Here is a 27,696-nt window from a genome sequence, read left to right on the forward strand (position 1 = left end):
AAAATGAGGTCAAGATTGGTTGTATAATCTCACACAAGGGAGCATTTTCTGCTTGTAGCTAAAATTTTCGTTAGAACAAAAAAAAAAAATGAAATCAGTTTCAAAATTCAAAATGAAGTGTGACATTCAACACTAATCATATATATTTATACCTGTGCTTATATATAGTTCTTTATATGGGGGGACACATAAACTTTCACACAAAAATACGTTACACAAATTATTTGCTGTAGGTTCAGTGAGTCACGTTTCTTTCTCACGTGTGTGAGACTAATTAACAGGCATGGGCTAATCCTTTACTCTCTGTTATACCTGCACAGTTTGCAAGCTGGGATTGATAAGGTTGGTTCTCCCCTCCCCTTCACTACTAACTTACTGCTGTGCAAAATCTGTTAGATTGACACCTTGGGAACTGGCATCCCTGAGGTTTTGCTGGAGCTGTGCTTATGTTTGGTGGGCACTGACTTTCTGCTCCATCTCATGACCTTATTAAAGCCATTTGCTCTGATTTTTTCCATGTGGCTGTTGTCCTCCTAAGAGTTAGTAAATGGGGAATAGAACTCAGTATTCACACAGCTCCTCTGCTCACCTGCCAGTGTCCCATGACCATTATAACTTGTTTCCCAGCAACTGCAAGAGGCAGCGGCATCAATTTCTGCTTGTCAGGAGAATCCTACTGGGGGCTTGAATCTGAGCACTTGTACCAAAAGATGTAACTTTTTTATTATTATGGGGTTAGTATGGGGAGTAGGGATGTAAAGGGCATACTTGTTATTACAGACATGGCAAACAGTTTTAGATTTTTCCTTATAGCATCGGTAGCACTCTGGGTTGCTCTTACTGTGTAAGGAATATATTATTCAGTTACCTTTGCAGATGCAGCTGAGAGAATGTAAGAGAATTCTCTGAAAATTGTAACTTTAAGCCATGATTTCCTGCATTTCTAATGTTTTGAAAGATGAGGCTGGTTTTATTGTTGTTGCTTTACATATTCTTGCAAATTCATATGTATTTCCACTATTGATGGCCAACAGATCAGTCCAGGAGCCTGATCCGATGTATGAGTCTGCCAGATGGGTGAAGGGGTCACCTGGGAAAGCCAGTAAGGGGAAGACAGATCTTGGTTGTATCAAGCATGTTTTAAAGGTTAATGTAACTGTAGTGATGCAGCCCATCTATCTGGTTGTGAACAAACATGGCCTTGAACAAACAAGGCCCTTCACAGCTTCAGCTTCACTTGCCTCTAACCTTACCTTTTACTTGTATCTCTTAGGCCCCTGAGTTGTTTTAGCAATGTTAGATCAAATTTCCCGTCTCTGCTATGAATGTCATTCTGCTTTCATCCAAGAGGTGTCCCTGAGCTCCTCTTGACCCAATCAATTACAGAACTTATTTTTCTTGTGGCCAAGTTCCATTTTTTCTTTGATCCATTTAACCAGGCTACATTTGTTCTCTGCAAGGTGAGAAGCAGAGAAGTAGCTGGGGACATTTGTTTGTTCTATGAGTCTCTGAAAGAAAATAAGTTACCAGTATAAGAATGTGCATACATTAGCATAAACTCAGAAAGGCTCATACAGCTTGTGTGCACAGTAGAAAGTGATCAGAGCCAAAAGGTATCATGCTCCTTTTTTTGTGAATGCAAAACTTGGGCAATGCCATATGCCTACCTACTTGCTACCAGGTCCATCAGTGTGATACTAGCAGTAGCTGGTCATGGAAAGGTAAGTCAATGCAGATTATCTTTCCAAGATTTTTCTATGCATATATTTCTATTTCTGCAGAAATATTACACTAATACTAAAAACTAAATGTTTTTTTTTTACTATATAAACCTGAACACATGGAGATAATCTCTACTGAGAATCAACGTTTATGCCAGTGACTTTCCACACAACGCCAGTCCATCTTCTTCTCACAGCCTCTTTTACCCTAAGTTTCTCTGAGTTTCTGATGTCTGCACAAATTCCTCTCAACACATCCCCCGCCCGCTACACCCCACACATGCCCAGAGCATCGTCTGTCCCCTGGAGACTGCACAGATCTGTACTATTGCCAAGCACCATTTCTTAGAGATTGGATGCTTCTCTTTATCATATGGATCCCACTGTCCTGGTGCAGAGTGCAGCATTTACCCAATTAAATTAAAACTTCAGGGGTAATTTGGGATCCAACTCTGACCAAGGTCTATTGGTGTTAAGAAAGTAGTCTCTTATTCAGGTGACTTGTTTGTGACATACCGACTTGCAAAAATAATTTGGTGTTAAGATAACAATGGGTATGGTGATAATGTCATCATTCTGTTACGTTATTATGAAATATTGTTAGTTCCAGTTAGAAAAAGATAAAATCTTATGAAAATAATTTTACTCTTCAACTACATTTTTTAATCCTCTTTGGGCACACTTTTACTTAGGTCATTTGACAAAAAATCTGCTTTCCCTTTGTCTGAGATCACACAGGGGGTCAGGTCTCAAGTTCTGTAACAAGGTGTATGAGATGATGAAAATGCAATGAAGAAACAGGCCCAAAATTTCAGCACTGCTAGCTGCATTTTTCTGTAAAATTCCCAAGCACTCTTAAGTTTCCTGTCTCAGGTCAAGGCATAAGTTATAATTTAATTTTACTGTGACTTTCATTGTGTTCCCTAAAGCAATCAGAGCTGTAATTTGCCATTTTTGTCTAAATGGAAGGAGTACATTTTGCTCTCACTTAACCATGTAACCTTATTGACTTCAGTGAAACAAGGCAGCATGAGACCAAGTCTAACATCAATTATGCTATGTATATAGAACACTGCATTCACCACTTATGATACCATGAAAACATTCTGAAGTTGGAAGGCTGATCCTGTTACATTAGAGCATAAGGATAAATTTATTGAAAGGACCAGGAAAAATACATTGCTTGTAACTGAGTTCTGCTTTACTGTATTTCATTTGTAAACATTTCCATTTGATCCTCCAAACTATCAAGTTAATGAAATATAATAATAAACTCCCCTACTGCTATGCTTTAGAGGATAGTTACAGCACATTATGGTTCTGCTGTTTATTTTAAATCAGGTGATGTAAAAGGAAATTTTAGGACCTTTTTGGAAACACTTTTTATGGAGAGCAAACACATAGAGTCATGCTATTTAATGAACCAATAAAGCAGCATTTCAAAGCAAATGCTAGTATACTAAACAATGAGAGAAAATTAGGCTTGCTCTAACTCCAGTAAAAGGATAAAACTGCTTCAAGCTCTTCAGAGAATCTTTAGGGTTGAATTTTCACATCCACACTTCTCCTTCAGCAGCTCCAGGAGCGAGACCTGCTCATAGACAGTTACCCCCCATTACCAGTCCATTTGCCATAAAAATCATTTTAAAACTGCTTCAGCCAAGCACAAAGGGCAGTGGGACAGGAGCCTGTGCTGGTGCAACAAAAGCTGCAGCGTGCCACACCACTTCCACAAGTCACAGCAGGCTGCCAGCTGCTTTCAGTCCATGCAGTACCACTCTTTTGAGAAGAATTTTTTCCTAGTATCCACATCAAAACACTCCCTAACACAGAGAGCCACCCCACCAAATCTCCTTCCTTGCCTATCACTTCTAAAGATCCTATAGCCCTCCACCACAGTCATGTGAGTGATTGCATTGCACTTTAGTGCTGGCAACTAAGCCATAGTTTTCCTGCTGCACAATGGCTTCTTGGTACTCTGTTTGTTGCCCATGCTGCATGCACTGGTGTGAAGCAGATGCCCCCATCCCTGCTCTGCAGAGTGTACAACAGGCATGCTATTTTGTCCTTTCCTCACCCAGCCCTCAGTCCTGCCCTGAGAAACACACAAAGCTGCCATGGCAGCACATCAAGCATCATATCCATATCAGCACTCAGGACACACCAGTTGCATAAGACCAGCCCAAATTTGCACATTCTGTCTTGAGAAAGCCTCCAACAGTTCAGAAACAGTACACACATAAATAGATCTGCATAGGCATTTTGCAGCACGACTTGGCAACACAAAATTACCATAATTACAAATAATAAAATCTCTGTCAGGCTTCAGTGATGGGAAATGTGAAGCAATCACTGACAGAAAGCATCCCTTTCCCTTCCCCACTTGGACACCTGTTCAGCCAGAGCTGTTTGAGCAAAGATGTGGCCAGAGAGAAGGGATGGAGATGTTTACCTTCCCATCAGCACAGGCCAGAGATCCCTTGGAAGCCAGCCCTTAGGAGGAGCCCAGAGCCACAGTTGGTTCTGCTCTGTGAGCCATGGGCAGTGGCACGGGACAGCAGTGGGAATGAGAGCTCCTGCTGCTTCAACATGCATGGGCAAACCCTGTAATTGGGGATCCACAGCTTTGGGGGATTTGTCCTTTATACTGTATACCAGTGCAAAGCCACAAGGAGATCTGGATTACTTTGATCTCTTTCTCATGTTTTTTATTAAACCATGTTTGTGAAGATTATAAAGATCTGATAAGTAAGTCTCCAATAATAATGGGAAACAAACATTCAAGGTGCTTTAGATAATGCTGGAAGAATTTAACTCCATTTTCCTCACACAGAATCAGAGGAATAATACAGTCATAGTCAGGGTGCGATAACTGGGAGGTTAACCTCAGCTGGTTAAGGCAGAAGTGGATGTTGTTGGCAGTCAAAAGCTTTCCCCACACCCGCTCTGGGCTGGAGCCACATGGCTGTTATTGCCCTTGAGAAGGGAGCAGAGGAAGTCCAGTTCTGACTGAGGAACACCAAGCAAATGCCCAATAAATCTCCCTTAACTCTCCAAGCTCTTCAACCTTCAGTTAACTACATACCCATAAGCCTCCCTTCTCCTCACCCTATAAACTTGTGTGGCCCAGAATTGGAGGGTGGCAGTTACTATCATAGCAGTCATCACCTACACATTTGTGAGAAGAGCACAGAATGGCTGGGCATCTCTTTTCCCAAATTCATGGCTAAATGGCAAAAGTGACACAAAAGACTGTAGAAGGAAGAAAAGCTTATCAACTCACTTAGTACAATAGATTGCAAATGCACAATAAATTACATTTTCTGATGTTTTTCCAAACTAGGTTTAAAATCCTCAAGTGATTGGATGTAATCTATTATTGGAATAACAACATGAGCATCATTAGAGAAGTGTATTTCATGAAATTGAAAGGTTTAGAAAGCACAGCTACTGCATTTAGTTTATACTGCTTTATTTGGCAATCTATGTGCAGATTTGTCACTTGTACAGCTGTCCCTAATAGGGTCATTTCTATAGCAAATGTATGATAGTTTGTACTTGAGGATGACACGAAGTTTGCAATAGTACTCCAAAACCATTCCACATTATAAAATCACTCAGCAGAGTGATTTGCTTGCTATGTGGGGTGATTGCATAGTCTGCTCTGAAAAGCTCTATTTTGCTTCTATTGAAATGCCTTGGCTTTCAAAGTGCTTAATTTTATTTCTTCTGTGGAAGATGTGTCATCAAAGTTCTGGTGAAGGATAAGACTTTTTTCCTTCTTTATAAAGTTCACAAAATCATTTGTATTAAACTACTTCAAATTTGAGATTTTGAACTGAAACTTAACAACAGAAATTCCAGTGCTCTGCTTAGAGATAGCAAGGCTATCTCAAAGCAAGGGAACATTAAATCAGTGTCCTATTACCTCCATCCTACATGGAAGTTCATGAAATTAGTAGCCAGTATCGACTAAAACAATTAGCTGACTTTTTGCTAGAGACACATCTCTCCTTGACTCTGTGGTATGCAGCAGAAAAATTTTCAGTACCTCTCTTCACAGGCTGAATAATCATTGAATCAAAAGATTGGAAAAGACCACTAAGATCATCCAGCGTAACCACCAACCTGTCACCACCATGCTGACTAACCATGTCCCTCAATGCCACATCAGCCCTTTTCCTGAACACCTACTGGGATGGTGATTCCACCACTTTCCTGGGCAGCCTGCTCTTGTGAGAATCTAATATGAAGAGAAATTATAGACAAAATAAGAAATGGGACATAAAATGCTGTAAATAACTGCACACAATATACTTGCATTAGTAACCATTTAAAGACAATTATTCCTATTGCTTATACCATATCCTATCTGTCAGTACTATATAAAATGAGATTCTATTATATTCCTGAACTGAAAATCTCACATTTTAGTGAAAACAAACAGAAGCAATCTTCAATGCAAAGCAAATAATGACAGTGAGAACTAATTAATTAACTTTCTAAGTAAGTTTCAGTTAGTAAGGAGAGGTAACACATTTCTGAGGCAGTATTAAATAGCAGACAATGGAACAGTTGTGGTTTTAGGCACGCGACTCCAGCAAGGCCTGAAAAAGAAACCATGGACTTGAGGCTAAGGACAGCTCACTAACAGATCTCCTTGTTTAAATTAATTACGGTAATCACTTACTAACTTTGAAAGGAAAAGCACCTTTGGAGAAGAAGAGAATCTCAGCAACAAGGAAGATGATTAGTTCCTAAAGGATAAGCTCAACAGATAACCAACTAATTATTATTCTTCCAACTGTTGAATCTATTGAATACATCATTTGCATCCAGTAATGCTAAGAAAATTGTTTTCTACACTCATCTTCATTGTAAGAATGAGATCAGAGATGAAGCTGCATTCTAATAAATATACTGTTTTGTCTTTATCCACATATTTGAATAAATTCATTCAGTCATAGGGTTATTCCATTTTCTCTAAGGAGCTTTGCTGTGGACATTTGATACATTGGATAAAGTTTGTTTCACCCAGGAAATAATATGTATATGGGTGAGGTATTCTTCACAATAGGGAGCATGTATTGTAGTGGTTTTGTTTCTATTTCTTGGCTGATGTCTGGTTTATATAGTAAACCGTGGTCTGAAAGAAGTTTCTGATGATGATAGTGGCAAGAAACAGCAGGTTATTAGGAGGCAGGGATAGAGACTGCTGGAAAAATCATTTCACTGTTTGATCTACTGCCAGAAAAAATTATAATTTGAATAGATTCAGCATCCAGTTAACTTTCCTGCTGTTTCATATCAATGTAAAAATCAAACGAATTACATTCTTGTTAACAGACTTGCCTAAAACAGATTGGATCAAAATATCAGATATCTATACATCACAATCCACCCAAAATAGATCTCAGGTTTTATTTTATTGCAGTTTTTCAACGAACTTTTTAAAGGAAGTTTTCACTGAGACACAAGTATCCATTGCCTTTGATACAGAGGGTGTTTTTTTTTCCTCTAGTTTTGTTCTCTTAAAAAGAATGAATAGATTTTTGGAACAAAAGAAATCTGGGCAGTAGGTCTGCCACAATAAAGGAGAAGTGGAAAGGAAGATATTGCAAAGCATAATAAATGTGACAATGAGCTTCCTGGAAATCTCAGCATCTCTTTTACACATTCATAGAAGCAGAGTTCAGGAGGATTCCAATGGGAGTTGTGCCTGTATAAGGATAATGAGACCAGAGATGTCTCTGAATAAGAAACAGCTGAACTTTAAGATAATTACCTGAAACCAGAGCCTCTAAAAGTAAAATGAGGCTTTTCCTTTTGAAGTTTTAAAAGAATTCTAAAACTAATCCTTATCTGTCAACTTAAGCAATGTTCTACTTATTTTATCTTGAACCTTTGTTATCAGTACACCAAACAAACACCAGTTTTGGCCAGTGTTGCCCAATGACTAAACTTGACTTTAAATATAATTATAGAATGGCTTGGGTTGGAAGGGACCCCAAGGATCATCAAGTTCCAAACCCCCTGCCACAGTCAGGGACACCAACCTCCAGATCTGGTACTATAGCAGATTGCCCAGGGCCTGATCCGACCTGGTCTTAAACACCTCCAGGAAAAGAGCATCCACAGCCTCCCTAGGCAAACATTTTTAAGCATACGTCTTTGAAGTCTACTTTCAGATTTCCAAGTGTAATTGATAACTCCTTCAGAAAACTGGAGGAAACATGATCCCCTGCAAGACAAATCTTAAGGTGACAAGGAGACCTTTGTTCTCATCCCAGTGCCCAGGATCCTCCTTGTTTGAGAACGCTGCTTGAGAACAAACAGCGGCAAGGAGTTGTATTATAGTTCTACGTTTCAGTTGTTGAAGATAACATAAAAAAGTCCGTATTCCTCAGTTCAATGGGGAAAAATATTAATTACAATCTACAGCATTCTAATGTACTATATAAAACACAAAGGATTCTGTAGCCATAACATGGGAGGGTGAAGGAGACAATGTTCCCCAGGGCTGTGGCTTTGGGGAGGCTGGAGAATGCCAGGGAAGTTGTGCAAAGGACTTTACAGCCTTTGTGAATGCACACACTCAAGAGCAAATGCACTGACTGGCTCACAATAGAAATCAACTTCAGCTTGTACTGAGTCCCTGGTTTTACAAACCTGGGTTCCGCACCTTAGACAGGAGGCATGCATAGATATTTCCAAATAACCACCTGCAATTTAACATTCTTACATTAGGCTTTAAGAGGTACATGTAGTTTTGAGAACACTGTCCAGAGTGGCTGTTCTAAATATAAGTTTTCATTATTTTCAGTATTTAGTATGGTTTTACTGAAGTCAAACAAGCGATAATAATTAGCTTTTAAGAGTTGTTTCCTCCTCTCCCTCCAACAGTGCTAGAGAAATTTGCAAAGCGAACTTTTTGCCTAAAACAGAGAGGCAGAAGTCCTGGCTCTGTGACTGACAATATGATCAAGCCTTTGGCTTTACACAGTGTGCCAGCATCAGCAGCATTAGATCACTGATGCAGGTCATTTTCTGAGAGACAAATAGCATTGTCACCAGAGTGTGCATTAGACAACTGCTGGGTACATTTCTTTTGATAACTTCAGCTGTAGCCTTATCTCAAATCTTAATTTTAAAATCCAGAGCTGTCATTTGTCTGCAAGGTGTTTAGGCTTGCTTTAAAACCATTACACTTTAATGCTAACCTGCTGGTGCTAAGAAGCATTTCCAGTGAATGTTTTATTCAGAGATACTTAAGAGAGAGTTTTATCAGATGTGCTTCCTGTCATCCTTTATTACATTAGATCTTTAGATATTTGAGCAGAAGACATAGAAATAAAAATGAAGGTCAGTGAAAAGGGAAGAATATAAAATTTCTTTCACTATTCCCATTTTCACATTGTCCATCAAAATTGCAGCTTGAAAATGTCAGGTAACACGAGCTTCATTTTCATTTTACTCATTTAACTGTATCATATTGTAATAACTTAATGGCTATGCAGAAGATTTATCGTGGGGAACAGGGATTACAGTCAGAAAATTCTCCTAGATTACTGTTCGCTATACAGGGGATTCAGTGCTAATTATACAGATTATGTGATTTGGTATTTTCAAAGGAATGTCCCAGTATATTAGAGCACAAAAGCAAATATTTAAAGCCTTAGAGTTCAGATGAGCATCTTAATTTCTGAAACTGCAATAGTGAGCTGTAAATCTCAAGCAAACAGGTAGCCTTTCTACAGCTATTCAGTGCTTACGTTTCTAGTCATGAGAAGAAATAAAAAATAAGATGTATTTAAGTGTTTCCAAGCTTTAAAAAGGCTTCATTTAAAAAATTAAGAACATTTTCACATCTAAACATGTTCACATCTGAATTAATATGACAGTTGGATTTCCATTCATATCTAAAAATTCTGATCATTAAATTTTCCATCGCTTCAAGCAATACCTCACTAAAGCAGACACAGATTTCTAGCTATAGCCCAAAAATATGAAAGGTGCACTGATCAACAACTATTGCAATTATGTAGTGAGATGCTTTATTAGATTCTAAATGTCCTCTTATGTCTCTCAGCATCTCCATTACAAAAACCATCCATCTTAAAAAGCCATTTCATCAGAACAGGTCATTTCTCTCCCCACCACAGACGAGATGTAGCAGTTGATACAAAGCAGCCATGCCTACAGTAGCTGCTGTAGCTTAATTGTCATTTAGGAGAACTTGAGAGAGATTTTATCTCGACTGCTTTCTCTCATTTCTGTGCTGAAAGGGAAGCATGATAGATAGCAAAGCACAAAACAGAGAGGACTTATAGGCAGGAGTGTCAGAGATCAGAGTTGTTAGTTTACAGATTGTGGTCTGCTTATTTTTTACATTGCTCTTTTCCTGCTGCAGAGTAAGGACTCTAAAGGCCTTATTTATTGTGAAAATAGTGTTATTCATATTAAAATGCGTGAGGACATGAAAATCTTTACCTGAGCATAGCCAAGTTCCTTACTATTTTTTGTGAAGTTTAGCTCCTACCACAGTGCCAACAAAATGAGAAGACAATATTATACTCCTAAAGCAATGTGTTAAAGGACTGCTAGGCAGACATGCTGGACGTGGTGATGGGACAGAGGTAGCAACAACAATTTTAAAGGTAACAGTGGAAATGGAAAGATGTCAATAGTCAAATGTGAGTTGAAAAGCATAGGCCCTCTTTGACTTTGCTACTGCTAATTTCAGTTTTTGTGAGATACAATACCATATACACGGAATATAAAATTCCCATCTGGAATTTAAGATACCAGAAGGATCACTGGCTTTTTTAATGGATCATATGTTAAAATAGGAAAAGCCATATGCTACATTTGCAACACTGGTGTGCTGTGTCTTCTTATAATCCAAGAGCTGCCACTGCTAAATCTGGTCTGCAGCATTGAACCATTTATCAGTTGAGCAGCACCACCTTTACAGCTACACATTGCCCAGGCCAGTTACATGCACGAGAGACAGAAAACCAGGCATCAGCAGGACTTCCAGAGAGCTTTCGTAAATCAGCCTTTCCTTAGAAGGCAGACTACATTTCTCACGTTCACAGTCTGTGGCCCTCTGTTTGTTGCTGACAGGGAGCTGCTGTACATCCCTGTAGGAAGCTGCAGATGTTCCTTAGTTAACTGGCCTTCCAGCAGGCAACAGAAGGTCATAGTAAAAAGCTATATTTCTTAGGACAGTATCTGACATGTCAGTCTAGGCTCTGTTCAAAAGACGCTTTCAAAAATAACTGCTATCAAAACGGGCCTGAAAACATAGTAGGAAATTATCATGGAGTTGTTTCAGAAGTATGTAACGCTATTCTGGGTGCACTTAAGGAGGAGAATAAGCAACACAGAGCTTGCAAACATCAAAAGATTCATCCCAGTAGAGAAGAAACAGAGGTGATAGCACGCCTGCAGCACAAGAAGATCAAGATGCAACTCATTTATAGATTTAAATGTCAAAACTGTAACTGGAAACTGTATCTATACAGGCACATGATCTCAGAGCAAAGAGAACCAGCAGTGGGAAGGAAGAATCTCTCCTCAATTAACCTCTGACAACACTGGTTGCATAAATACTATTTATTCTGGGAGGCCCAGAGAGGCCACAGTGATTCTCACAGAAAAAAGAGGAAAGAAGCCACAGTCTTGGGCAAAACCTCTTTCACTAGCCACTGATGGGAAGCACTGCAGTCAAGCTCTGTGTTCCTCTAGCAGACCTCAACAATTAGATACCTGAGCTAGTTTTGCTCCCTGAAGGTCTTTCCCTGTGCACTGAGATGCAAACAGCTGCACTGTTCAGGCAAACCCTTAGGCAAAGTCTTTGCTGTAGCATTCAATTGAAGGCTCAGCTGTTAGGGACAGAAGTAGTGCAGGTGACTTTATCAGGCACCTTCTGCAAACCAAAAAGCTCCTCCCAGATGTGATTCCTGTAATTAAACATCCTGTTTAGACAGAATGCAGAGCAGAAAAATGGGCTGCATGCTCAATTCTACCTTGCTGAGAGTACTTCTGCAATCACTTTGCTCTTGCTCATCAAGTTATTGAATTGCTTAATATCCACTGGCCATCAGAGAGCAGAAAGCGTACAGTGAGGCTGCATACAATGACAATTAATATAAACACCTCACTGAGTGCCTCTAGTACCATGCACTGCCCTTCAAAGCCTGTGATTTTCCCAGGCTGTGAAAACCCCTGAAAAAATGTTACAACAGATGTCCTCTGCCACTTCTGATAGTGAACCGCTTTAGGGAAGCGTGCCAAAATGTAATGTTACCTGCATCCACTGTGGTGCTACCCTATACCTACAGCAGCTACAGTCATTACTGATTTCTGAACTCTTAGCACAGTCGTTGTGCTAAAACTACCAATCTGACCAGCCCATGAATTACAGACCAAGAGGAACTCCACGTGCTCATCCCTAAAGTGCTTACTTCCTTCTCTCTGCGTTGCACTGGAGCCCGGCAGGGCAGGGCAGAGCTGTAGCACCACGGTGCACTGCTGCTGTGATGAAGCAGGCACCCTGCCTCATAGCATATCGGAGGAGAGGGCATACATGAGCACTGCAAACAGGAGCAAGATACTGACAAGCCTTTGCACCTCCCACTAAGTTCAATTGTATTTTCACAGCCAAATTTTGTACAAAACTTGTAACAAAGGGACAGTAGCTCTGCTAATCAAAAGTATTTTTCCTGGGTAGAATGATATGATTGAAATAACAAATTACAGCATGTTGTTACAGTGTACTTTGTCTTTGTCTTGACAAAGTTGTATAGAAACAAAAAGTCAAAGCGCTTAAAAACATTTTTTTTCATTCCTTGGCATTTAATCTTAAATGTCAATAGTAAAGATATAACAAAATGAATTTAATAGGTCGTGCAGGCACTGGAGATGACACCAAATGGAGAAGAAAGGCAGAGCTGAAATGCCCTGCTATATTGCTTTTCTGCAGGTATCAGATAAAGTTACAGCTAGGCAACTTCTAAAAGTCACTGAAAAAGTAACCATTTCTGTGCACAGGTTTTCATAGATATAAAGGAGATCAGTACTCACATCTCTAAGCATCCATCTGCACTTCATTTTACCCTGGGTGAAGTGGGACTTATGGGGCAGAGAGCACTAGGAGAAACCTTGTCCCCAGCAGCCCAGCTGCACCCGCAGCCTCTCCATGCCCGTGGTGCTGGATAGTTTGGGTTTTGTGTGGATGCAGGGAGTGAGCATGGAGGTCTGTGCTGGGTCTCAGCCCTGCCCTCATGGTGCCACTGCACACAGCCGGTCCCTGTCTCAGCAGCAAGCAGTGTGTCCAGTGAGCAGGGAAAGCAACATGCTCTTCTCCCGCTGAAGCTGCATCATCATCTGGAAAGGTCCAGGATGATAGGGAACACATTCAGTAGTTTTACCCAGTAGTGATAATTTAATTGTTCTAGAACATATTCTTTGGACTGGCTTCCTATAGGGAGTGTATAATTCATAATCCATCCTATGGAAGATCTCCCATTCCCTCTGAAGGGCAGTTATTAAACAGAAGATGCCTAGGGGCACTGTTTAGGTGATAGGGGCCTAATTTATGAGTGGCATCTGAGGCTTCAGATGTCAGCTGTAATAAAGACAGCACTCTGCTGTCTCTCTCTCCCTCTAGAACTTAAGATGCTGGAGTGAGCTGAAATTTAAGTTCTTAGGTGTCTCCAGAGGTGTACAGGGAGAGGCAGATGCCTCAGAATGCAAAATCTTGTACTGCAGTCTCTGGCTTGTGATCCAAAGCAAACAGCAAGCTTCTTTGTCCTCCATTTTCTTGTATCTACAGGGGTAGCTGACAAATTACCTACCTCTCAGCTCAATATATCTACTTTTAGAAACTTGCAGTTTTGTTCTTGTCACTGCTGGTTTCATCATTCCTCAAATTAAAAGATGATATGTCTAAAATTTTAGTTACTTGACCAAGGCAACCGAGAAGCCATTTTTCACATGTGATACAATCTGATGGTTTTTCTTCCGTATGTGTCAGATATGGCCATAATTTACAGGTTGGTTCTTGCTAGCCAAGATAATAATCTGGTATTGTCTGCATCAAAAAATCCTTCCAGTAGTTCCGAAACAGAAGATAGGGCACCTAAAGAATGCTTGTATATTTTGACTGTTCTCATATCAATAAAATGCTGAAAACCTCATCTCCTCCCAACATCTTAAATTAGATAGCCTACTCTCATATAGCTTATCAGATCAGTCTTAAAAACAGTTTGTGTTTTTTGGAGGATTTTTGCCCATGGCAAAGCAATCTTCTTACATCTTCTTGTGTTTTTCATACAAGTTGTCATTCTGAAATACCTAAAAATTATTATACAAGATTGAATTTTCTGTTCTGCTTTTCTACATGGCAAGCACTATTTCTAGTAATTTACCAAAAAGACAACATATCACCACATTAAAATTGCTATTACTGTCATAAATTCAGTGTACTCACTTCAAGTCACCACCATTTTGTCTTGCTGCACTGGAATGTGGTGAGATGGAATGAATGCAGTCCTTGCAACAAAAAGTGTTTATAACAAAGAAATTAGAGCAGAAAGATGACTGAGATAACTGGCTTCCCCCAGTTTTTTAATTTTTTTTTAGATCTCTGTACCTCAGCATACTGGATGCTTTCAGATAGTGATTATATTGCATGTCTACACTGCTCCCAGGGGGTAACATTTTCCTTAAGTGATTTGAATGGTTTCCCAAAAGCCAAGAGCCAGAAAGTGAATCATTCTGCCACTTTGTTACCTAGTGAAGGCCCCATTTCCATCAGCTTTAGTCTGAAGACAAGTGTCAGCATAAGGGAGACTCAGGTGTGAATCCAGTGGAAAACTACTGACACTAATCAGAAACCTCAGTGATCAATCCTTCTTTACTTTTACCACTAATTATTATATACCTTCATTTAGATGCAAGAAATTTTTAAAAGTTTCCTGGGAGATCTCAAAACCCAAAGTGTTTTATAAAGGTAGTAAATGACTTAATCACAACCTTGGACATAAATCATTTATGATACCAAATGCTTTCGTTACCTTAGATGCACTATAGAAAGAAAATCATTGGCAAACCAAAAGCAAGCCCAGATCTAACCTGAGGAATGTCGTGACTTAGAGGTACAGAAGAAAATAACGCATACTGGCTCTTAACAACCTAGAGGTGGATACTTTAGCCAGTGTCTGGAATGAAAGCATACCAATTTTCATCACTCTCAAAGCATTCAGGTGGAACGTGTAAATACGTTTGGCCTGATGACAGAAGGTCGACCCCATATGCAAGAAATGCAGGGACCTGATGAGAGTGATTGATAGGCTATCTTCAAAACTGTGCCCTGGGATTTCATTTTGCTACAGTATTATATAACCCCTGACAAGCGATGAGCAGCCTACCCCTCATTACACCATCTGGAGGAAAAAACAACAGCGAAAAAGCCCTGAATACACTTTTTGCTTTGGCAAAGGCACATGTGGGAGAATTGCCTACCTGAGCCAAGAGCTGTCTTCTGCTTCTAAAAAGAATCTGGCTGATTCAGAGGCTTGTGACAGCCCCTCACAATGTTTTCATTTTATGTCAAAATCAGAAAATCACATCAATCTTTCAAATAGCGGCACACTCTCAAACACAACACTATTCATGCCCTTTAAAACTGCTATATGCACGAACAAGTTTCCTGTTAAAATCCAATTATATTTCCCATTCATGTTCTGATGTGATCTCAGGAGAGCCTAAAGATACAAAGAATCATTAGGCCTTGTGAAAACAAATGAAAAAAAGAAAAAAAGATGAGTTTTTTTCAAGTCTCAATAAGTACTTGAATTGATTGCCTAAACATCCCAGCCACTGCTAAAATTTAAACCTAAATATTTAATAAGCAAGCAAAGGCTTTTTGTTTCGTTACTCATCTTCAACTGATGAAGAACTAATTGTTTGATGTTATCCTGGTGGAACAAAATCTTGAGGACACTGCTATAGTCCCCGGGGCATACTGGGTAGCCCTCAGCCCTCGGTTGATCAGCTGAGGCAGGAGCACAGCCCCAGAATGGGCCAACCCTGCTCTGCCCCAGCCTCATGCCTGCAATGTCCGTTAGCTGTGCTGATCCAGGTTTTTGCACAGCTGTGAGGCAGGGAACCATCTTCCAGCTTTTTCTAACACAGTACTTCTCAGGCAGTGGAGCACACTCTCCCAGCTGAGCCACACACAGCTGAGGAGGGGCAAAGCAACGCTGTTGTCTCCCCTTGCCCACATAGAGACTTGTTCCCCCTCACCAAGAGGTGCCTGGCCAACAGGGAACCAGGACCTGGCAAGGGGCTGCCCCGTGGGCAGGTGGGCTGCCTAAATTGCCTGCCCTCGTGTAAATGTCTACATCATCACGTGAATGAATTTATGCAACCCTTTTTCTGCAGGAGGCATAGGTGGAATGGGGTAGGGAGGGAGGGAAGATGATGAGGATGATGAGGAATAGGAGTTTAAAAAACAAAAACAAATCTTCTCAGAAAGCTATTTGACATTTATTTGATCCAGGCAGTGCACGGGGAGGGGTGGGGGGGGTGGGGGGGTGTGGGAGGAGAATCGGTATGGAATTATTTTCCCAGATTCATGTGTGCTTTTCACAGAACGAATTAATGCCTCATTGAAAAGGTGATTTGCAGTTGGCATTTAAGGCAGCCTTGCTGCCTGGCTCTGGAATTATTCCCATTGTTGTTCACACAAAGGGAAAATAAACTCAACCACTTGGCTTCCCTTTCCCTGAAATGTATGTCTAAGATCACAGCTTAGAAAGGAAACTAAATGGCAGATGGCAACATCTTTGTGAAGTATGCGCACACTGAGCTATACAGGCTGGCAAATTAATTTGTTCAAAGAAAAGGAAGAGAAAGCGAGGACTTTTCTTAGTGTGAAAGAATGATAATAACTTGAAGCTGCCTTTAGAATGTCTTGGTAGCTCTTAGTTGTGTTGTTACCACACAGTCAAAAGAAAACAAAGAAATTATATACGTGTCTTTGCTGCGAGGCATTGCTCTTCATCACATTGGTAGCAAGAAAGGTTTATAGAGAATATTGTGAAGCTTTGTGTATTTAGGTTGTCTGTCTTCCCCTCATCTTGAGCCACACTCTGGGGTGGACCCCAGAGTGGGCACCACAGACAGGGACAGGCACCCCCTGCTGTCCAGCAGATCTTACTGTGCAGGAGCTCCAGGATATCAGTCCTTTCTTCCCTAGCAGACAGCAATAGGTCCTGATGCATGCATCAGTCCTCCCATTTCCTGTCTCTCCACAGGAGAAGGTCTGAGTCAGAGGTCATCTTCCTGCCTGGCACCAGAGCAATCATGTGTGTCATCTGACAGACTGCACCACAAAGTGTTCGATCACACAGCAAAGCTCTGCGTCTCCCATGGCCCAAGTGATCCCACAACAGTTGACCCGACAGCTGCTTTACTGAAATTTCATGTAATTTTAGCTTCATGCTGCTTTTGATATCAAAAAAAGCTGGGACATAAATGGAACTACAGATTACAGAGTTCTTTAAAATCTCTTTTGTTCAAGAGATCTCTCAGATTAAAATAATACTGAAAGGAGATTGCCAAAAGCAAGAGAAGGGCTTAGGATGTTGACAGAGACCTGCACAGAGTTTAAACGTGCTCATAAGAATCCCCACTGTTCCAAGCCATGCTATGAAACAAACACCTTCCTCAGGGAAGGTCTGAGGTCAGGTTATTGATATAGCAATCTCTTCTGATTCCACCCAGAGACTAAGCAACCCCAAAGTTTGGAAAATGATCAAAAGGAGGGTTTGATCTTCTGTTGCTGCTGTAAGAATCTCCCAGAAGAATGTCTCTCTGTGAAATAGCTCTATTTAATTCCTACAGCCCTGAGGTGTCTATCAAGATTTGGACCCTAAACTTGCTTGGCAGATTTTATTTCTGTGTTACCTGCTTCCTTGGGGTATACAGCTGCTCAGAGAGCTGGTGTTTATGAAGCTCTTGGAGGGCCACAGATGGAAAGCAAAGAAAAGCAATCTATATTTTACACTGTGTGTCCATGTACCCTCTTTTCTTCTTAAGGCTTGGCCTTGAATACATGGGTAACTGAGGTATGATATGATTCCCCGTGGGCACAGTGAAAGAACATATTTACTGTTTATTGCTTCACAAAGCTGATTTCTATCAGTTGTGCATTACATTTATATCAAAGCAGAAGCCAACACATCCCGAAGAAAAGTGGGTGGTGAAAAGAGAATTGTGCCTGCTGAGCTGCATGAGAATGAAGGCTGATGGCTGCACTCTCTGCCAGGGATGCTAACAACGCAATGCACTACAGCACAACAGCAGAAGGCCCTGAGCAGTGCTGCACGCACATCTCTGCACGATCTCTGGAGCAGCACTGTAATCACATGCTTTATCTGTGCCACAGCAGAGTCTAGGTAGGCACCAAGCTGGGAGAAGGAGGGCTGCTTTCCCTGCTTTTCAGCCTTGAATACACTTGAAGCCTTATTTTATATAACGCTGCTTTGCATGTGTTTTGAGAAATTCTTCCACATAGACAAATCTACATTTACACCTACATTGACTCACTAGGGACCATGAAGCTCGAGGTGGAGAAGCCAACTGGAGAATCTCCAATTATTCTGAGAAGTTGCAATTGCAACGGTTACGCTTCCATAGTCACAATCAGAAAAAGAGAAAGCAAGGCGTGCTGGCACTATAATGAGCCCACAGAAATGGGCCCTGTTGCGTTTACAGAAAGACAAATGCACACGCACACACATTTGGAAAAAGTTTGCTTGGCTGTTTTCTTAGTTATTAGTCCTGCAATTACCCCTAATTAGGAAGGCTCATGGACAAAGGATGTAAGAAAGCAGAGCTAGTATTGCTGACTACTCACACTACTCTTCAGGATTTGAAATTTATGCTCCCCAGTGAAAATTTTGAAAGTATATATGAAGGACATTTCTAATAGCGTAAGTGATAAAAGTGAGTTGAAAGAGGAATTCAGATCTACTCTTTACCAGAATGCAGTTTTTCCAGCATCCTTATGAGATCCCCCAGATGATCAGCCATATTCTTTCCACTCAGGAGGCAGAGTTATTAACTGAGATATTGCCACTAACAGTTCACCAATGGCAGTTTCTGAGAAAACTTCAATTTTTTGCCTGCAATAACAGAGCTCAGGTTAAACTCTGATCTGATCACAAACAGAAAAGCTGTTGACTGGCTGCTTTCTCTGGAGACGAAGTTTCTTTCACTGAGACTAATGGACAGTGTTCACCACTTCCACTTAAATGGAAGAAAAAAAGATACATTCTTTTGGGGAAGAGGATGACTATGTAAGCATAGCTGATAACCTAGGACAGGTTTGCAGTTTAGCTGAGGAGACAGCAATTCATTTAAGGTTCCCAACTGTATTTTCGAAACTCTCTCTCAGCTGACTCAATCTCCTGCACTTCTGAAATATCTAAAGCAAATGCGGACAAATTTACTCCTTTTGATTCAAAAGAATATATATTTGCCCAGTTACTGCAGCATCAATTTCATTTGATTCATCCAAAAACCTCCAGTTACTATGAGCCCATTTTTAAATCCTTGCCACAAGAGAAATGGCCTCTTGCAGATAAAACATAGGATAACAGACCTTTCAGCTGTAAGATTCGGAAAGCTAAATACTGAAAAATTGACTGGGGTCTGGGTCTGTTAAATCATCCATGTGTGCTAGCTGAAAAAGCCTGACATTACCATGCTCTCAAATGATAATAGTTTTGCAAAAACATCCTTTCTGCAGCTGAATTTTTTCTAGTTTAGTCCACAGTAAAAGTAGGCATTCACTTATTTTTTTAAGTTTGAGCAAAACCTCATCCACCATTTAGCTATACACACCGATATACGCTGTGAAAAGAAACACACCTGCAACCCTTGCACACTCAGTTGTGTACAGCCAGCAGACACAGGTCAGGCCCATCTGAGCCAAGCTGCCCCAAGGGTGTGCAGAACTCCTGCACCAACCAATGGCCACACCAGCTCCTCTGGGGCTCCACTTGTTCATAGTCAAGCCAACAAGATGTAATTCCCTTCCTTTCAGTGCAAAGAGAGGGCAAGTCCCACTTTTCCCAGAGTTCCTTCTCTGTAAAGTAACCATGCTTGGCTGGAGGTCAGCTGAAGGGGGGGAGAGCACAGGCCTTGCAGCCTCATGGCCGAGCTGTAACCATAGTTGTTTGTCTGTGACAGGTTTAAGACTACGCTATCAGAAAACCATGCCAGTAACTCAAGGAATCTCAATCACGATTAACCTACCCAACTGCCAAAAAAAAGTGTATAGCTAGGAAATATTTTTCATGTATTGGAGAATAAGACATCCAGCTGAAGTAAGCCCCATATTTTCCAGATTGGTGACAAAACTCATTTGTTTGTATTTTTTATGCTGCAGTTGCACAGGAGACAGGTGCAATTTTGAAAGCAACAGCTTGTCCTGAAAGCATCAAAACTACTTCTCAAAGGGAATTAGAAGCTTCAGCTTGACTTATATATAGCTCACAGTGAGAAATACTTCACAATGCTACTTTTCATTAATTAGTGTAATGCAAAGATGAAAAAAACTGAGCTACGTCTTCCTGGATGAACAGAGCAGGGCTCTGCGATGTCTTGGACACAGAACATATTTCCAGGGCAATGAGAAAACAGTGCTTGTCTGGCCACAGTCACAGAGTCACCACATCCAGCACGGTTGGACATCTGACAACATGTAATGTTTTTTTTAAGCACAAAAAGTTGCAGTGACCTATTTTGTGATCATCACCTGTTACAAAAAGTTTCAGTCTGGCTGTGGAAAAAGTGAATCCAAGCAATTATTTAGCTTTAAAAAAAAATCTTTCTGATTTTAAGCCACTCTATTTTGGGGCTTATCAGTACATTAGCCAACCTTTCTGGGGAAACCAAGCTACCTGCTCATAGACTGCTCCAATTGTGAGATGATGAAAAAGCTAGAAGGCATCTTTCTTGAAGAGCAACATGATTTTTGAATCTGCAATTTGCAGAGTTTGGCCATAAGGCTTTGCACTGAGGACTGGACTTGCCCACTGAAACTCTGGCCTCTGTAGAAATTGAAAATGCCTTATATATCAGTTGATAGAAACGTATTTACACTCATGTTACACCTTTTAATATATTCAAGAGAAATATATATGACATAATGTTCATAATCTCCAGAAATCAGATTACTCATAAAATAATTAAGCATTAGTCCAGGAATAGCTGCCAATTACAAGCTCTCTTCTCAAGAATTATCTGGGTAGTTTAGATGCGAGACATTTTTCAATGGGATATACTTAACCTCATCATTCACAGATAAAAGATAAAACCATAACAGTAAATATAGTTATTGTATGCACACAACCAAGATAGAGAAGAAACCTTTCAGGAAATATCAGTCAATAGGAGCTATGCTCTAAGATCATAAATATTTATTTATGCACCAATAATCAAATTTGTTCCCAATTTGATCAGGTTAAAAAGCAAAGTTCCCCAAGCATCACAACAGATACCTGACTGGGTAGGTTCAAAACTCTTAGAACTTTTCCAAAAGTTTTAATTGTTTGTATTTTTCCTCCAATGCTCCCCTGATAGCTCATGAGTTATGGGAAGCAGATTCATTATCCAGTTCAATGAGTTATCATCACCACAGACAAAGTGTGATTTCAGGTGTTCCAGTTTCCACATAATTGTTACTCCTCTTGTTCATGACAAAGATTAATTGGGATTGGCAGTGCTGCTAGGGTAGGCACCTGTATAATCAGGGCCATTGTCATCTATTCTTAGTGCTACAACCCAGACCGTCACATCACAGGCATCAATAAGAAAACAAAGGAAATGAAATAGTGAAATTTAAGAAGGTTAAGACAAGAACAGCAGTACATTTAATTTCAAACACATTACTTGAAGATAATTTAACTTATTGACTCTGATAATAAATTATGCAAGATTGTTTCTTGAGTAATAGAGATTTTGTTAAAGCTGTTCTAAAGGTCTTCTCCTTCAGGAAAAAAAAAAGAAAATAAGAACTCAGAGCCTCATTTCTTTGTGCTAAACTTTCATTAGATGCAAAATATTGTAACCTATTTGCTGGTACATGAGCTAAGGAACCTTGCTGTGAGATCTCACAATAGAGCACAGCACAATAGCTAAAGAGAATAATGGTTGTGGCTATGGTAACCCAAAGTGAAATATATTATTTGCATCAGTTTATAACCATACTGGGATGCAATTTATACATTACTGCTGTAACAGGACAATGATTGATGCAGTCACAAATGACCTATCACAACATGAAGTCACAAAGTGTTTTTTAAAACTGTTTCTAAAAAGCATTCATGGGAAAAAATGCACATGACATCTGACATCTCCTGGGCAACTTCAAAAAAAAAAAAGAAAAAGAAGAAAAGAAAAAGATTTTCTCTTAAAATTGCTCTGCTCTTTAAGTTCAAGTCCTTTATTTCTTTTTTCTCCCTTTAGCCAGTGCTAAGAGTATTTGATTAAAACGTCCACTACTGCCTGCATCCCAAATTCCAATATTATTTTGACTTGAGTAAAATCTAGCTTTTAACCATTCTAGATTAATATCAGACCAAGCATAACCAGTTTGCTAAAATTTAGAAAACTTAGCCACCACACAGCCAGTCCTCAGGATGTGCCTGGTCCTTTCATCTCCTGATGACCTGAAGTCAGCTATGCAATACTACATCTGTTGATCTGGAAGAAGGCTGTGCTGTCACAAACACACAATTACTGTGGTCAAGAGAGTTGTTTAAAAACAAACAAACAATAATAATAAACCACAGGTTATTATGGGGCTACTGAAAATGAGCTGTTGAGACTTGCTGAATGGGATTAAAAATATAATTAAAATTCTTATGAAAACTAGACTTTAAAAAACCGTACTTTTCTTAGCAAGCCAACTGAATGCTTTACTTATATGCAAAGCCCAAACACAGACAAACAGCGCTCAGTTTGAGCAAGGTTGAATCTCAACATATTACTACTTCATCTTCCACCTCCAGTGCCAGGGATGCTCCAAGGAACATCAGCCAAGGAACAGCCCTTTATGCCAAGCTCACATTTCCTAACCAATAACTTACCAAAATCCCTTTAGGCATGTTAAATCTGACATCTACGTCAATCCAAATATGTCAAAATATTTTTTTTCAAATGTTTTATTTCCTGTGATTGAAAACTGTTCTTTACAGCTTAGTCACGGTGGAATTTTTTTACCCTTTTCCTTGTAAATTATTTGGTTGAGGGAAAAAAAAAAAAAAAGAAAAAGAAAAAACAAAACCATAATCCTTTCTTAAGAAAAGAAAAATGCAAAGCAATGAAAATTCAGTTTAATCATCTTATTTAGGCTGTCTCAGCAGTTCTTGAAAAAAAACAGAAAATCCTGTTTTTATACACATATATATTGAAAACATATTAAGTGGAAAATACAGAATAGTCACTCGTAAACAGACTTACTTTCATGTGGAATGTCTTATAGCTGGTAAGATACTCTGCAGCTTTAAAGTTTCAGTAGCATGGGCACATTTACTGGAGATTTTAACTAGAACATGTATTTTCCCTATCAAAGACTCAGAAACTTTGAATAAAACTTGCTAATCCCCCAGTTATCCTTATTGTTACTGACGTTAAGAGCGGGTAGTAAGCATTAGGACTTTAAAAATATTTTTCAAATTTATTTCCAGAGATCAGTTCTTTATGTCAGTGATGGAAGATAGCATAAAACATCTGCAAATCAGCATTTATGCAAAAATAACTCTTAGTATGAAAGAATCACTTGTGCAAACACTAGCTTTCACATTCAGTTACTGCCTTGGGCAAACAACATCAGTACTTCTGCGAGCAAGAAATTGTTCTCTGTGTACAAAGAGTATATCTTAACACGCTGCCTGATTTTCAGAAAATACTCATTTTTATTGCCTTTGATGGCAGAGAAGGAAAGCCAGCCTCTTTTTGCATATGATAGTTTGGGCCCCCAAATGGGAGGCACTGATTTTTGCAAAAAGCGCGGACCTGAAATTAATTCTTTTACTTTCCTCCCTCTAGCCCAAAACTTTGGCTTCTGTTGCAGTATCTTTCCGCATACAGTCTAGTAAGAAAGGTCTTCCTCTGCAGTACTGATTTGGTTTCAGGTCCATTTCACTGGGCATAGCAAAAGCATTTAGAGCATGTAAGAAATGTTCAAATGAAGTTGCTGGAAAAGAGCTTGCAATCTCCTGTTAAATCACCTATGCCATCTGTACAGAATTTTCTCAAGAAATTACTGTGAAAACATACAGCCAAGATCATAACAGCATCCCCAGATTCCTTTGTGGACGCGTTCCTAATGTTCAGGGTAATTATCTTCTTGATAAGACTCAACAATAATCACACTTGGGTATTTTAAGGACTTCTTAAATGGCGAAGACATTTCAGTGTCTTGGCCTATATACAGATGAAAGCCATAATTATAGGAAACTTGCAAAAATCTCTCTTTAGGGAAAATGAGTAGAGTTTGCTACATTTACTAAATAATTTAGCAGCTGCATTCCCTCCCATTTTTGGGGAAAGTAATAGGTACATGTTGTCAGAGATACACAGCATTATTTTGAGTCACACTGAGCCAGGGAGGTCCGCAGGTGCTGAGATGAGCAGTATCAGCCTCCTGGGGCTTCTTGCCTGGCTCTGCCCTACAGCTCAGCTCTGTGCCCAACCCAGCCCCTACGTGTGCCACAGCTGTAGGTATGATATGGTATGAGTTACAGACACAGCACCATGCCAGGCTTCAAGAGCTGCAGTGCATGTCATAGCCTTCCACCAGGACCTAGCTTCATCAATCCAACCACATTCACATATGAAAACCAAGCTGGGCATTCTTGAAAGAAAACAGCAACAACCTCTGAGAAGAAACGGCATTACTCTAAAATATAGGTCCCATCCTGCCATTGGTGCATGGTATTTGCCGGTCTGAAAATTGCCCACGAACACTTAGTAAGATTCTCAGATATGCTCATTATCTGGAGGATTATTCTCGATGTGCAGTCAGCCCGTAAAAGGTTTGTGCATACAGACAGTCTCCATCAGGTCAATTACTTGCAGAAGTTGCACAGTGCTTTTTCTGTGCTGCAACTGGGTGACTTGTCTGGCTTGCACAGCATGAGCTGTGAATAGTGCAATTAGGTGCACAACGTTGAGTCACAATATGGAAACATGACAGTAAGCATTTGCTTTTCATAATCATCTGCCACAATAAAGTTTGAGACTTTGCTTACTAATAGCATGACAATTAGGCTGGGAAAGGGTCAGATTGAATTAAAACGTTTTTAAGGCCAAGGATCTAGCAGCTGAACATTGCTGCTACCCTGCAAGACAGAAACAAGGAGGTGATGAGTCCCCTTGGCTGTGCCAGCATCCACAAACATGACATAACCTGTCCCAACCAACAAAATCCAGAGCAATGAAAGCTTTCTGCTCTCCCTGTGACAATCCACATCTTGCTAGTAGGGCCTTCAAATACAGTGCAACACAGTTCAAGAACATAATAGAAAAATAGAGTTTTATTTTGTATTTGTACTATCTGCCAAGTTTGCCAGTGCTATTTTCTGCTAATCTGTTCCCCACATAGCAAAAAGTTCAGTTAAAGCGGGAACGTGAACCTTAGTCTTCACCTCACAGCAGAGAAGAAATGGCAGAACGGGCCATGCAGGAAAGCAGGGAGCTCCGTTGTTATTGTTGGTTTTTTTTTCCACCCCTCCCCTCTCAATTTCTTTAAAAGTAATTAAATCTAAAACTTCACTTACCATGAAAATTAGAGCCAGTTCACTTTTATCCACTTAGCCTGCACTTCACTGATAAATTACTCTGGGGATGTTGTAAACCACTCTAAACTGTTATTTTTCCAGAAAAGGGAAAGGGAAAAAACAGAATTTAACAGAAAAAAAATGTCAACTTGTTTCAAGGGATGGCAGTGCAAGGACCAGGATGAGATGTTTGTTCTGGACAGCCATTATCTGTAGATCTCATAATTGATCAGAAACATTCCTTCAAATAGCAGGGAATGTTTCTTACAAATGGTGTAAGGCTTTTGTTGCTTCTGATCATTTCTGAGCACATGAGATTGGAGATCACATCCAGGACATTACAGAACTAAAAAGCTATTTTTTGTAATTTTGCAGTTTTTAAAGATGCTGTTGTTACAATTTCCCTTTCCCTCAGCTACCTGCAGAGCACTCATGGTAACTAATGCATTTGCTTTTATTAAAGAATAGATGCTAAAAAATAGTCAGAGAATGCAATACATACTAACATATGCAGAATATTAGCTGCATTCAGATTTCCCCACATACTTGAGTCCTTTAAATACACTGACCCATATAGATCGCACTCCGCATTTTCAAATCAGTTCTTGCTGATTTCTTTATTAATAGCCTTCTAGATCTTAGACTAATTGCTCTATTTTTGTACATTTCCCCATTGGGATTTCCAGGGCATGCAGTTATCAGGGATTCACAACAAAGCCTGAAAATAACCTACAGGTCAAGCGTGTTGCTCTTAGAACTGCATCCCAGTGCAGTGGGTTGTCACGACAGGATACCCCCACTCTCCAAGCACTGAAACGGCAGCCACGTATATCATGGCTATGTTTATTTACCGGGATGTACGTGGAGGCTGAGGTCATTGTATTCTGCAGCCTTATGGGACAATCAAAGGCCTCATCTAAAAATACTACTCCCAAAAGCTAACTGCTACTGATTAATGGGAAAAGATCACAAATTCCAAAGGCTGTGGCAAGCAGTAAAGGAAACTGCAGATAACCTCCGCCTCATTAAATTGCCTGGGTTATAGGGCAAAACCTATTGGCACTGACAGAGATCTGCAGCAAGCTACAAACTCAAATTTTCCTATTTTGTTTAAGGGAGGAAGTGTCACTAAACAACTGAAAGTGGATCTAATGAGGATCAGCAGGACAGCACTAGCTATAAGGATCTATGAGCTGTTGTGGGAGGTTATATTTAGTATAAATTTAGCAAGTGTTGGATGTTTCTCTGTTGTTTTATACCTCAGTGTGAAACCGTGACACGAGATATCAGTCTGCTAACCTGCCTAGCTGGTGCTGCCAGTTCAAAACCCACAGTGCCCATCACCTGTCAGGGGACCCTGCTCCAGGAACCTGCAGGCCACACTCTTAGCTGCTTTTAGGGGAAGAAAGGAGACCGTAAATACCCAACAGATGGAAAGCATACGTGCCTTGATAAGCATCTTGATTTAATCCAAACAATGTGCCACAGCAGCATGGAAACAGAAAGCACGTTTCTTAGACAGAGATTCTGTCTTTTCCTTTGAATCCATGTATGTTTTATACTTTCCAAAGTAAACATTTAATATTTCAAAGACTCTTCTGTAAAGCTGTCTGCTGCTTGCTTCTACTACCCTTTAGCTCAGAGGTAACGTAACAATAAAAAACCAGCAACCTGGAGCCTACAGGCACTCTTCACATACTGGCGAGTCTTGGAGAGCCAGCACTGATCCTGCGGGCACAGGTTAGCTTGTCTCATTTCCATGAAACAACAATAAACAGACTCAATTCCCAGGAACCATGCAAGCTCCGGGGCTGGCTCATTCCCACAGCACAGCAGGAGGGCTGCCAGAGCCAGAGGGGTGCATGGGGCTCTGCTTAAGGCCTGCCAATTAGCACAGCTGATGGGCTGCCAGGATGGTTTGTCTGCATGGCATACATGCGGTGTCTTCTCATGAAAAGCAAAGCCTGGTTTGCAAGGAGAGGAGGAGAAAGCCAAAGGAATAACTGATTGTGTTAATTTATTTCTAGAGTTTTATGGAGTCTCTTGGAGGGCTGATCTTTACATGGGTAAGATGACTTACAACTCTCCCTTTCTCCTTTGTCTTCTACTTT

General features: G+C 40.2%; 2 protein-coding genes across 5 annotated transcripts in view; one reads left to right on the forward strand and one right to left on the reverse strand.

The window, feature by feature from the left end:
• The window catches only part of LOC116232900 (sodium channel protein type 2 subunit alpha-like), a 364,152-nt gene that overhangs the window by 314,858 nt on the left and 21,598 nt on the right, over nucleotides 1-27,696 (reverse strand). The gene's annotated exons all lie outside the window — the stretch shown is intronic.
• Nucleotides 1-27,696, forward strand: part of B3GALT1 (beta-1,3-galactosyltransferase 1) — a 182,133-nt gene that overhangs the window by 149,154 nt on the left and 5,283 nt on the right. For 3 of the 4 annotated variants that reach the window (XM_090143970.1, XM_090143969.1, XM_090143971.1), the window contains one exon: nucleotides 27,613-27,651. The exons of the other annotated variant lie outside the window; for it this stretch is intronic. The gene's annotated coding sequence lies outside the window, so the exon portion shown is untranslated. The remainder of the gene's footprint in view (nucleotides 1-27,612; nucleotides 27,652-27,696) is intronic. 4 annotated transcript variants of the gene reach the window in all.

The sequence above is a fragment of the Phasianus colchicus genome, chromosome 7 (genome assembly GCF_987193195.1).
Source record: "Phasianus colchicus chromosome 7, bPhaCol1.hap1.1, whole genome shotgun sequence".
In the NCBI taxonomy this organism is placed as follows: Eukaryota; Metazoa; Chordata; class Aves; order Galliformes; family Phasianidae; genus Phasianus; species Phasianus colchicus.